A 13,645-nucleotide genomic window follows, 5' to 3' on the forward strand; every position below is an offset into this window, starting at 1 on the left:
TTCTCTCTTATGCTGAGGTCGAAAATACATGATACACACATATACATACATACATGCCATGGACCTTTATATATCTCATCATCAGTTCTTTAGTACTTCTAAAATACTACAAATTCTTTTAAATTCTTTTTAGAAAGGCACGAGAAAGTTAAGGTTCAACTGGCCTGACTAACCTTACGTTCAAAGAGAACTTATTCTGATAGTCTACCAAACAGCTGGTCTCAATAGTGGGCCAAGAAGAGCATGAAGGAGATTTTATTTCTCCTGAAATAATAGTAGGAAATTTAAGAGAGAAACCATCAAACATCATAGGATTTTGGTTCTAGACTATAAGAGATTTTAAAGGATAAAGCCTTACCTTTGTGTTTATATTCTCCAGGCAAAAGACCATGTTAAAATCTAAATCATATGAAATCTTCTAAAGTTTCTTTTATCACTCAGAAAATGGCCTATAAGGCCTTATGCTACCTGCCCTCCCCACCACAACTTTGACCTCATCCTCTGTTATTTTCTCACATTGACCTACTCCAGCCACAATGGCTTCTTGCCAAGACACACTTCTACTGCATGATGTTTGCATGTGAAGTTCTCTCTACCTAGAATTCCCTGCCCCCACTCATGACTCATGCCTTTATCTTTTTCAGGTCTTTCCTCAAAGGTTACCTTCTCAGTGAGGTCTTTTCCTGACCACCCTCATTAAAAATGAAAAACAAAAATCTATACAAAGGCCAACAGATGTGATGCTCAACTTCACTAACTATATGAGAAATGCAAACCAAAACTACAATGAGATACTACTTCATACCTGTAGAATGGCTGTTATCAACAAGACAGAAATAAGAAATGTCGGAAAGGTTGTAGAGGAAAAGGAACCCTAATACATTGCTGGTAGGAATGTAAATTAATACAGTCACTATGGAAAATAGCCTAGAGTTTCCTCAAAAAATCAAGACTAGAGCTACTCTATGACCCAGAAATCTATCTTTTGTGTATCTTCCTGGAAAAAACTTGAAAACATTATTTATAAAGATATATATACCCTTATGTTCACTGAAACATTACTTATGGTGGCCAAGACATGGAAGCAACATAAGTGTCCTCTAATGGATGATTAGATAAAAAAAAATGTGGTCCATATATACAGTGGAATACTATTCGGCTGTAAGAAAAGATGAAATACTGCCATTTGCGACAACATGGATGGATCTTGAGAATATCATGCTAAGTAAAATGAATCAGATGGAAAAACTCAAGAACCATATAATTTCACTCATATGTGGGATATAAAACAGAAAGCAACAAACAAACAAAAAAAACCTATAGACACAGACAACTACAGTGGGAAGGTGGGTGGGGGTAAATACATGAAGGTAAAGAAGGTCACATATGGTGACGGAAGGAAACTTAACTTTGGGTGATGAACACACAATGCAATATACAGATGATGTATTATAGAATTGTATACTTAAAATATATACTCTTATTAACCAATGTCACCCTAATAAATTTAATAAAATAAAATAAAAATCTACCCTCCATGTTCTCTATCCTTTTTGCAGACTGCTCTTCACCCTTTAACACATTCTCTTATATATGTATGTTATTTGATACTTGCCTCTCCCCATCAGAATGCCTGCTCCATGAGCTCCATTTCAGTCCCTCACTGTTATATAACCAGAGCTAACAGCACTGCCTAACACATTGTAGGCACATTATCCATAATGAATAAATTAAATGAATGAGAAACTAATGTTCAAGGTAGTTAATGATTTGCTCAAAGTCACATCTTGGAATTCAGTAACAGAGCAGGACTATATGTAATTTTTTTGACATCTTTATAAAAATTAAAAAATATGACTGTAGCATGTTGAAAACTTATTAATTTAATGCCGGTCTGAAACACAAGCCTACTAACATTTATATAGACCTTTTTTATTCAAAAAGCAAGCTTATATTAATTCTCTTGTAATTTTTCTGATCACATTATAAGGTATAAATTAGTATCTTTATTTTATAGATCATAAACTTGATGCTCAAAGAGAAAAGGAAGTTTAAGTTGGAAAGAGATCTACTAAAGACAGTCTCCTGCCCTCTAAAAGATTTATTTTTGCAGAAAGATGGACTACAGAATTTCATTTGATGATAGCTCTCCTAGCACCAAAATTTTAAAATACGGTTCAATGTGCCCATAACATTTCAAATAAATTATTAAAGCATAAAGCAAGTGTTTCATTAGTACCATTTCATCTGAATTTCATCCCTTATTTTGCCTTAAGCTTTTATGAACATAATTCAGAGGTCCGAGGATAGTTGTATAACAGAATAGTTTACTTTTCTTTCTTCATATTTTGATTTTATGTGTGTTTGCGTGTACATGTGTGTGTAATTTTGTTTTATTTCAGTCTTTTATCAGTCTTTTAAAGGGTCTGAGCCTACTTTGAACAAATCCAGTCACTCAAAAAATATCAGTATGTTTAAAAAACAAAACAAAACAAAAACACTCAGGGAAAACAAACAAAAAGAAACAGGAAAGAAAAAGGATGGGTCAGTGAAAAAATAATTAGCTGAAAAAGTACAAAAGTTATGAAATTTTAACAATTTTCAACAAACAGTCTGTGGCCTGCAGCCAGGATTGGTCTCACAAGCAGCCTGTAAGTTTGTCAATTTTCTGACCTAGGAGAGAAAATCTTAGTAGCCTCTCATCTTACAAATCTGTAGTCAAAGGTCAGATGGAGAATTTCACTGAGTTCACTATGCAGGTTCCAAAGAAAGCAGAGCCTGAAATGGAGCAACGAGCTTCATGGAATTATAAAGATGATTTATGGCAATTCCAGGTGCTATGGCTTTTCTCTTCCTAATAGTCGAGTACCCTTATGGTGTGCACATCACACAGCTAAGGAACAGAGGAAAGAAGAGCCCCACAAAAGTTTGTATAGAGCACTGTCAAGGGAGTCTCTCACTGTTTTGACTGCACATGCCAATTGTTTTACTTGATATCCTAGCTTAGATTTTTATCAAACTTAGTTAATAATATCCCAGTACATAAGATGATTGCCCGGGAGCAAACCACCATATGACCAGTATGTGCTTTAGAAAAATAGAGACTAATCATTAATGAAGTCAATTAAAATAATTTTTAAAATTTGTAATTGAAAAGAAAGGGAACAAGTTTAATAGTGAAAAAAATTCTTGGAGTATTATTAAAGGAAAAGAATTTTTTGTTAAACATTCCAGGAATATGATAGATGTACATGGTTTGTGAAATTTCCACGTGTTTCCAGTATCTTCTAAATGCTCATGTGCCTGGGTTAGATACTGGCATATTTCCTCTTAAATGCACCCCAATGAAGCAGATACAAACATCCAACATTTTTGCTGAGTATAGCTCTTGCATCTACTTGTAGGGCATTCATAGGCATGTGAAGATACAAAATTTATCAGATTCGATGACTCTGACAATTAGAAAATCTGGGCCTACAAGATATTCTCAAGATACCTTAAGCAAATGCCTCAACCACAGCTAGATAAAATACTCTTTTGAAGTCCAACTCAAAATTTTCTCCCATTGCCGAATCATTTATAATAATAAGATCATAACTAGAAACTCACAAAAGTAAACTGATTTACAAGTGGGGCCTAAGGTCTTTTCTATGTGTAATGCGTTTACCACAGAGATATTTAGTTTTTAAGATCAAGAAAATTTATCTGGGACAAGAATGTATACTACACGACATGAGTTATTTAAGCACTTATGTAACAGTTCTCTTTATCAAAACAGTAAGCTAACCGATCATAGGAAAAAGTCCCCAAAAGAATGCTTCCTAAAGTAGTAATTAGGAAATGTTTAAGCGTGCGACAAATTCTCTGCAAATATAACAGTACTAACTTTGTCTTTTAAGACTTAAATTATGTATGTGAGTTGTAGAATATTTATAGGCGATATATAAACTTACAAATAAGCATTTTTTTTAAAAAAATTGGACTATTGAAAACTTATTAACATAAATGGAAAAAAAAAGACCAAAAAAAAAAAAAAAAGTCATAGGATTTTAAGCTCCAGAGAAATATCCAGATCATTGCCATCTTCAGTGTCTTAAGGTACCATCATATTTAAGACATTCCAGGGAGAGAAAAATCAATTAGCAACCATTACAGAAAATTATTTAACAACCAGCCCTGACACTACATTGCTATTATTAATTATAAATTTGATTTTTATGGACTGGATTTTTTTGTTTGTCTTTCCTTTTTACAAAAACTAACCAAAATCAAGCTCCTAACTCAGCTAGATGGAGAGGAGCAGCAAGGCATCTTCATGTTTAAGAGTTTAGAACATAAAATCTCTATGATCTGGTTTGGTGTGGGAATAAAGATCTTACGGATTTCCCATTTTCAAAGTATATGAAGGCACTAAAATTACATTTAGTGAAATTTAAACTTGGTGCCAGAGGACAGAGGTGGAATCAAAACCATTATAGAAATTCTCATTACTCTAGACTCTCAATCATGAACATCCCTTGGCATAGTGCTGTAGTGCATGGGAGAGCACAGGGGAGAGTTCTGGTTAACAGAAGTTGAACTGAGTCATCCCCTCAAAATCTGTCCCGTCAAAGTTGAATAATCTCAATAAATTATACCTTTTTGGGTCTTATTTTCATCTAGTCTATTTTCAAATATTTTTTTGATAACTAACTCCAAATGCCCTTCCAAATACTCATGGACAAAGCTAGAAATCTAAAAGAGTTTCCTGATACCCATTAGGGTACTAGGGTGGGGAGGAAGAAATAAAAGAGGGAAAGGTGGATTTAATCCACTCAATCTGTAGACCCATCCAGACCAGCTCAGAAGCTTGAAGCTTATGCCCAAAGTTATGTGGTGCCAACCTTTTACTGTCCCCAGTCAGGTTATGGAAAGTGTGAAATTGTTAACATACATTTGCAAATTCTTTGATACTCCTCCCATCATAAGGAGGAATCTTATTCCCAAAGTGATTTAACTTTACAAAAGAGAATGGGGCAGAAATCGATGCTGTATGATTTCAGAGGCTAGATTACAAAAGGTCATTGAGTTTCCAACTGGCTCTCTCCCTTGGGACATGAACCTTGGGACCCCCGAGCAGCTCTGCAATAAGTCCAGCTAAGCTGAATCTGCCCTGCTGCTGAGATCCCATGGAGAGAGCACAGAGAGAAAGAGAGAGGTGCTGAGGAGCTGCAGCTATTTTTGTCTCCAAGTGTTTGAGTCTTCCCAGGCAATAGCCAGCATCAACTGCCAGACTTGTGAGCAAACAGCCTTCAGATGGTTCCAGCTCAGCTTTTAAGCCACCCTGATAGCGCAGAGAAAAGCTATTCCCACTGAGCCCTGACTCAACTGCAGTTTTGTGAAAAAATTAAATATTAATACTGTTTTAAACTACCTATGGCGGGGGGGGGGGGGTGCGGCTTATTACACAGAAATAGATAAGTGGAACACAGACCCTACCTCATAGAAAATACCGGCTTCGCTTAGAAAAATGATTAAATCAGTAGGTAGTATCCAAACTTTTTTGCTCACCCACAATAAATGTTTATTCATTGATGTAACACACTTATAACTACACTAATGTATTATGCACAAATACAAACTTTTAGAAAGTTCAAATAAAAATAAAAATTCTAATATTTTCTCTCTACCCTGAAAGGATTACCAATTTCACCCAACTTAAAAAAATTCTAGAGTCAGTATGTAAATTATTTAGATAATATCTCTGAAGTTCCAGGTATTAGACAGCCCACTAATCAGGAACAGATTTAAAGTGCTAAAGTTTGAGGAAGCATATTGTTTATATCATTTTTAAATCACTTTAGCAAACATTTCTAGAATAGAAGGAGGCCTTGAAAATTTTAGGTAGAAATTTCTTAACTCTGGTATCAGCTATGCAAGCAATTTGTTACCAATGTCAGTTAAAATACAGCAATTTATAAAGCAGTTTCTAGAAAGTCCCTATAAGATCTATCCAGTTGCTCACATTCAGTGGTGCTTCCCGGAAGCAGACAGGAAGTGTGTTGGTCAGGATCACTACCTTGCAAAACAGTATGGCTTGGTGATTAAAACCTCTGGAGTAGGCCCACTGCTCCTCCACCTACAGATTTTTATATCCCCAAGGAACTACTTAACTTCTTTAAACATCAGTTTCCACTTCTACAAATGGGAATAATGATGACATCTAATTCATAAGGTTATTATGAGGATTCACTGAAGGATGTAAAGTTCTAAACAACATGTCTGAACTGGAAGGAATATTCAATAAATGCTAAACATTGATTGTTGTTATTAGTGTTGTTATAGAAAGAGAAAGAAAGAAATTTTAAATAGTTGAAAATATATGTCCCACTTATAAATGTTACTCTTTCAGTTAAGACCAAGACAGAAAACCAGCCCAATCCCAAACCCAATTTTATGCTCACACATTCCCCCACTCCTCCACCCAGTCTACCAACAAATTATTTACAAACTGACGTATAGAAAAGAAAAATGGCTTGTCTCAAATAACAAAGCTAGTTAAGGCTGTACTAAAACCACAGAACTTGATGCATAACAGAAATACCAGTGCATTTTGGAGTAAGAAGATGTGGTTTATTTCCTCTTATATAAAATCAGAGTCATAATGCACATATTAATGTTCTTGTGTAGTGCAAATTAAAAATATATGTAATGTATTGTTTGTTACATAAATTTGATGTAGAAACATTATTAGCAGCCAATGTTATTAATTCTAGTTCTAATATGTTTTACATCAATATTTTTCAAACTCTAGGAAGTAACACATGTGATTTGTGAAATCATTTTGGTGGATCACAACCAGCATTTTACAAAAATTAAATGGAATAGAATGGCTAGACTAGACTAGAAAGAAAGTAGCATTTATTTCTAGTAGCAAGTTTCAAAATTGCTTGGAAATTTTCAAAGAACAATACATACGTGATGAAGTAAAAATGTTTGCTCATAAGACAAAATGTTTAAAGCCACTATCCCAGTGGTCCCCAAACTTCTCTATGCCTCAAAATTACCCAAAGACCTTGTTAGAAATATAAATGGGCAAGGAGAGCAGTTTCTGTTACAATCTTTATGGGCGATCCTGATATAAGGAAAATTGAGACTCTGCACAGTACCACTTTATGAGACACAACTGGGTTTCTAACAATTGAACTTCCATTGCATCAATAACATTTGGTCAGAAGACTACATATTGAGGAGTGCTTCAAATATCTGTTGTAGAAAATGAACTTCTAGATGCTTGATTAGATTACCAGCCAAAAGTGTGCAAGACTCAACCAATGAGTCCTTTAAATTCTTTCTACTTGCCCTACAGAGCACACCATTAGCCAGTAATGAGCGAAACCAAACATTGAGATCTACCCTTACTTTCCCACCTACAACTCACAGTCTGGATATAAGCTGCCACGCGTCTTTCATTCATTCCATAAACATTTATTAAGCACCTACTGTATGCCACGCTCTGTATTAAGAACTAGGAGTGTAATGGTGAGCAAATTGCTCTTAGAACTCTTTGGGCACATCCATTCTAGTCCAGGTGACAATGTACAACATTCATCACTTAAAGTACAGACGTTTTAAAGTTTTCAGATTTAAAACATATTAGAGTTGTTAAATGAACTTTTCTATCCATTGTCTCATTAAGTCTATATAGCAATTGTCTAAATTATGTAGAATTATTTAGTATTAGTATATTTTTATGTTGAGAAAACAAAAATCCAAAGAGGTTAAATACCATGTCCAAATTAGTTATGTTGTATGTGGATGGGACCAGAATTCAAGCCTGAAAGCTTAACCCCATATTCTGTATTCTTTCAACCATGCAGCCTTGCTGTTGCTGACTCTTCCCATTCCTGGACTGATGATAAATAGAGATTAGAAGCAGAATATAAGGCTTAGTGCATCAGGCGCCCACAAAACCTAGTTTGCTCTCAGTTCTTCTAATTGTCTGATTGCACTATAGAAAACAAACTGCTCTAGATATTTCAATCATAAAGGATTTAAATGTAGAAAGAGGGTATTTACAAAATCTTTGAGAAGACTGAAGGAGGGGACATCAGAAGATCCTATTGGACTTCTGTTTTTAAAATCATACCACCACTGCTATAATCTAGAGCTCAAAAACTACAGCTATCACTAATACATACATCTACAGGAATTTGCTTGGGGGCAGCACAGTGACATAAGAAAGGCCTCTTTACTATATCTCATGCCAGTATCTCCTTTTGCAAAATGTAAATTGCAACCAGAGCCTCAGCTCAAAGAGAGTCTGGAAAATGGAGTTTTTTTTTGTCTTCTAATTCCTAGAACATAGAAGAAAGTACAGAAAGATGGGAAGAGATGTCAAGTGCCAAGCACCAATACTCAACACTAATTTTTCTTTTCTCAGTACCTTTTCTGTGGCTCTCATCCTCCCTCAATCTCTCATTTCCTCTTTAAATCCAACTCTATCTCCATGACATGATGAAATAATCCCTTAATGGTCTCTTCCTTACCTCCAGTGACAATATTGCATTGTAAGATGCAACCATATGACCTTCTTTCTCCTTATCTGATTCAGCACTCTACTTGTTGCCAGATCCACTCCATCTTTGGAATTTAATGAAATACCTACCACCATACAGGAAATGAGACTTATTCTCTTGCACAGCCACTGCCTGCTAAATCACTTGTGTCATTTTGTGGAACACTGTGATGTAATAGCCAATATGGTGATATGCTGTGTTGCAATGAATCACACCTGTTCTTTATGCCAACATCTGTGATTGTATCTGGCAAATAAACCATTAAGATCATAATCATTACCTCAGGCTCTGTTTTCTAGTGAGTCTAGATAAGCGACATAGATTTCGCACTATTAGCATCTGCAAAGCAAGGATTCTGAGGAGAGATGTGCTTTAGAAACACTTTATAAAAATTATAGATATTCTTGCCTCACTTGAGTCTCACTAAATAAAAATTGCTAAGAGTGGGACCTAGGCATGCACGTGTTTCCTTAAGCACCATTTTAGAAGTACATCAATTATTACTAGTAAAGAATTAGAATCCAGGTCCAGATCTGATTTTATACCCACCCCTGCCCCCAACCCTGACTCTGAACTATCTACCAAGTGACAATGAATCTTGATGACAATGCGTATCAAGAAAGGCTTATGACATCATTAAGCAGAAGTCACAAATTGGAAGACAAATGGTAAGGAACATGTTTGGGGTGGCCGTAACTATACAGGTGTGATAAGCCTACAGCACAAGAAGACTAATGAACATTTTAGGAGTTATAGAAATTTATTCAGAGTTTTGCAAGAGGTTAGTATGTCTCATTACACTCTTTACCTTTCCTTTCAGATATTTTCTTTAAAATTAAAAAAAAAAAAAAGATTCAAAAGCAGCCAGCTGGTAGCATGCATTGTAAGTAAGAAGTGATGTAAACCAGGCTAATTGATCACTTTTTAAAGATTAAGTGGCCCATTTTCTGTAATAGAACATACAGAAAACAGCTTTGATAGCACTGAAGTAGTTTACTAAATTCTGACTGCCAACTGAAATTTAAATCATGCTTATTTTTCATAAGGTAATCCATTCACAATAGGCAATTTATGTGATCTCATCCTGTAAGAAAAGCTCTGATGCTCTTCCTGAACCTTTTACATATTGTGTTGCTATGATGCACCTGCCTTTTGGATGGATGGTTGATAGGAGATGGGTTTTGGAAGGACCTGGAAACCAATTTGCCTTGTGTGTCTCAGGCAGAAATAGACTCTACTTCCATGTAGTCACTGAATGAGTTTTAAAGGCCTTTATGTCTTATGTACAAGCTCATTTCTCTAGGTCTCATTTTTCTAACCTTAAAAGTGAGATGCTTTTAAATTAATTCTCAGGATTATTGTGAAGATTAAATGGAAAATAATTATTTTATCAAACTGAATATGTATTACTCATATCATATATTATATGTAAGGTTTGCTATGAGGAACTATTTATATTGTATAGCCACTTTTTTTCTTAGGGTTCACACTACCTCAGCTGGGCTGCAACTTTCTGGGTAATATCCTTTCTGTTGCTCTTAAGTACAGAGGACAGACAGAAACAGTGGCACTGACAATCCACAGCCAAGGGTGAGAGGTGGAGGGCTTGGGGAGGTTAAAAGAGAGGAAAGAAAAGAAAATTGATGACACACCTTGGAATCTTCCCTCTTCTATTTTCCAGCTGGATAGCTAATCTCTCTCAGATTCCATTTCCTACATAGTGAAGCAGGAAATATAATGGCTACTGCTATTGTGTTTGGGGATTAAGGAAGATGATGTATGGAAAGTGCTAAGCATCCTGACCCCGAGTAAGAACTCAACAAAGGTCAGATCCCTTCCTCTAGGTGGCCTGTAAAGATCACACAGTGCAGAAGAAAACAAAACCAAAAACTTCTTATGGAGTCATAAATGGGGAAAAAGTATCTCTTCATATGCTCCTGTTTTATAGATGCCCTCAAGTGGCTCTTAAAACCTAAGTTGATTCAGAAGCTCCTATCTTCTTTGTAATGGAAACTATATGAAATCCTCAGTATGTTTTATGAGATATATGACACAGTTTCATTCTTCTTTATCAATCTTCCTCCTTTTTTAATGGGAACTGCCATGGGTCAAGCGGGTTGGGACTAAGGACAAGACCCAAATAACTCAAACTAGTTTTAATGTATGCAAGTGGCAATAATTAAAGTTTGAAACTAAATGATTTTTTGAAGTCTGGCATCCTTATTGCACCAAATATTTAATTTAGCAATTATAAAATGGCACCTAAAGTCAGAAGCCTTTCTATTACATTATGCAACAACACGGCAGGCATAGAATCTGACAACAGGACAGAATTCTGAAATTGGGACCCCCACCCCTAGAAAATCAATACGAAACGGTCACAACTCATATAATATCCCAGGGCAAGACTATTTGTTCTGTAGGGCTTGACTAGCTAAGGATGCCAGTAGAAGTGCTGACTGTCTCTTTTGAGAAAGGGCTGATGAACAGACCACCCTTTATATGTTTACTTTCCTCAAATAGCAAAGTACATTTCCCATCTAAAGACCCCCTACCCTTACTTAAAATATGAGAAAGACCTCAGTCTTTGCGTCCTGAAAATGCTCAAGGATTCTCTACTTCTGAGAGATGCAGTAGGTAATGAAAAATAGAGAGTGCAGTCACTGCTCAGGACCACTGTAGTCCTCACTTTACCAGGTTGTCAGGTTTGGTTTGGAACAAAGAGAACAGACCATGGGCACTAGATGTGCTTCCTGTTACTCTTGTGCCTGAGTATCATGCCGCACAAAATGTATTAACACAAGCTGAATCACTGTCCTCGACTGTTCAAATTCAGGAACCATGAAGAGTTTTGAATACTCCTGTCCTAAACGTCTCCAACTGAGACCATCTCTCTCCTATTATTTTGTGCTCTTAAATTGCTTTAAGACTGGAATTTCTACACCTGGGTTCTTCTCCATACTCTTTTAATGAGAAGGCAATCTCTGAGATCCTTCTCTTATTTTTAACAGTGTTCCTAATCACTCTTCACTCTTTTTATATCTTCTTTAACACTTTCCCAATAAGATATTTCACCTCACTTCTCACTTAAACCAAATGGGATTCATTCATTTATTTAACAATCACCTCTTATATAGCAGAGACTATTTCAGACACTAAGAACATTTTAGTAAATTTGACCAAGTTCTTGCCTTTATGAAATTTCATCATATGGTGACAAATAAATCATAAATAAATCAATTTATAATACAATTTCAGATAGTAACAAGTGTAATGCTAACATACATCTAAAATCAGGATAAAGGTTTAGAGAGTAACTTGGTAAAAATATTGGGGTGAAGCTATTTTAAGTAGGAGGATCAAAGATCTCTCTGAGAAAATAACATTTCAACAACAGTAGCAACTACTACTACTACTACTAATAATAATAATAAAGTGAGGAAACAAAAGATGTAAAAATCTGGAGTATGAGCTTTCTAAGGAGATGGAACAACCAGTAGATGTTCTAAAGTAGGAATGAATTTGTCCACTCATATTGTGGCAAATTTCTTAATTTCACTGCTGCTTTGTGTTTTGTTTTTTGTTCATATTCCTGTGTCACTTTTCAATTAACTCTGTTAGTGAAAAGAAGCCAGTTCTGTATAACTGTTTGTAAATCCTCAGAGTATCAAGCCAAGGGCATGAGAAAGTATTTAATAAATGTTTTGATGATAGTGAAAACTGCAGATTTCTCCTACCCCAAGTAGTCCAGGGGAGTGCATAAATAATCAGTGACAGTTATAAATGCTCTTTAAGTAAGACCTCTACCCCGACTAAATAAATATCCAGACTGAACACAACTAGTTTTACACAAATTAGGAGGGGTAAGGTCTGGGGTGTATTTGGTGCATTTAGTGCATTTGAAGCATCTGGGAAAGAAACTTTCTTTTACACAATTTGGGAGAGAGTAAGGTCCAGGGTACATTAAATGCATGGTGCATTTAGTGCATTTGAGGCATCTGAGAAAGGGACTTTCCCAGCTCTGGAAAAAGCAGAAAAGACTAAATTATAATAACTTCAAGATGACATTTAACCAGAAATGGTTACATAAGAAACATTCAAGGGAATTTCAATGTGCTGCAGCAAACAGGATTATAGGGCAATAAAATATCAAGGTGCATTCTAGTTAAGTCCTAAAGATTTTTGCAGCAGTTTTGAAAAGAGAATATGAGTGTCCAGAAGCTCAGAAATTTTTTGCTTCCCTCAGCAGAAATTGCAAAACATCTACCCTTATTCTTTGCTGCAAAACAAGCAAATGGCCAGTGCTTGTCTGTCTATACAGGGGCTACCTGTGGAGGGAGAGCTCTACTTCTGAAATCTCCTAAGAAGGCACATTTCAAGGGCTATTACCCTCATTCAAACTCTCTGTTAGTCCACAGGGCTCATGCAGAGCTAAGCCTCATGAGTAATTAATTGCAGGTTAGCTGAAAAAACTAATTTTCAGCAAGTAAGTTCTTGCAAGTGGACCTGAGCCTTCTAAAGAGAAATGGACCAGGATTTTTACTTCTTTTTGAGTCTCAGAGTCTACACAGGCTAAACATATAAAAGGCAAGGCATTCAGCAAATATTTAATGAATGAACCATATTTCAAAGGGTTTGTTGCTATGAGTACTCTATGTGAATGCAGTGTTTAATAGTACCTAAAGATAGATATTAACAAGTTATAAAGTGTTCTTGATTCACACTGTAGTAGGACTATTTGCAAACTTGTTTTGTAATCCTATATAGGTTATAGGGTTTACTGATAAAATATAGGACGACTCCCAGTCAAATTAGAATTTCAAATATTTTAATAGTTTTTCATTATTCTCTATTAAAATGAAGAACGTATGAACCATGGTATTTTTGACCTTATTTGAAGAGATATTGAGGAAGAAACTCCAGAGCGTATGCAACTCAGGATTAATGCATAGAATGGCATTATCCATAGTGCCTAGTGTAGTTCATTAGGGTGAATTTTGCTAAGAGAAGAAGAAAAAAATAAAAGAATAGGGTTTCAGCTGTTTTCTAATGACATGGCCAGATGATGCCACAAAATCTTGGCATTA

The sequence above is a fragment of the Rousettus aegyptiacus genome, unplaced genomic scaffold (genome assembly GCF_014176215.1).
Source record: "Rousettus aegyptiacus isolate mRouAeg1 unplaced genomic scaffold, mRouAeg1.p scaffold_m13_p_1, whole genome shotgun sequence".
Lineage (NCBI taxonomy): Eukaryota > Metazoa > Chordata > Mammalia > Chiroptera > Pteropodidae > Rousettus > Rousettus aegyptiacus.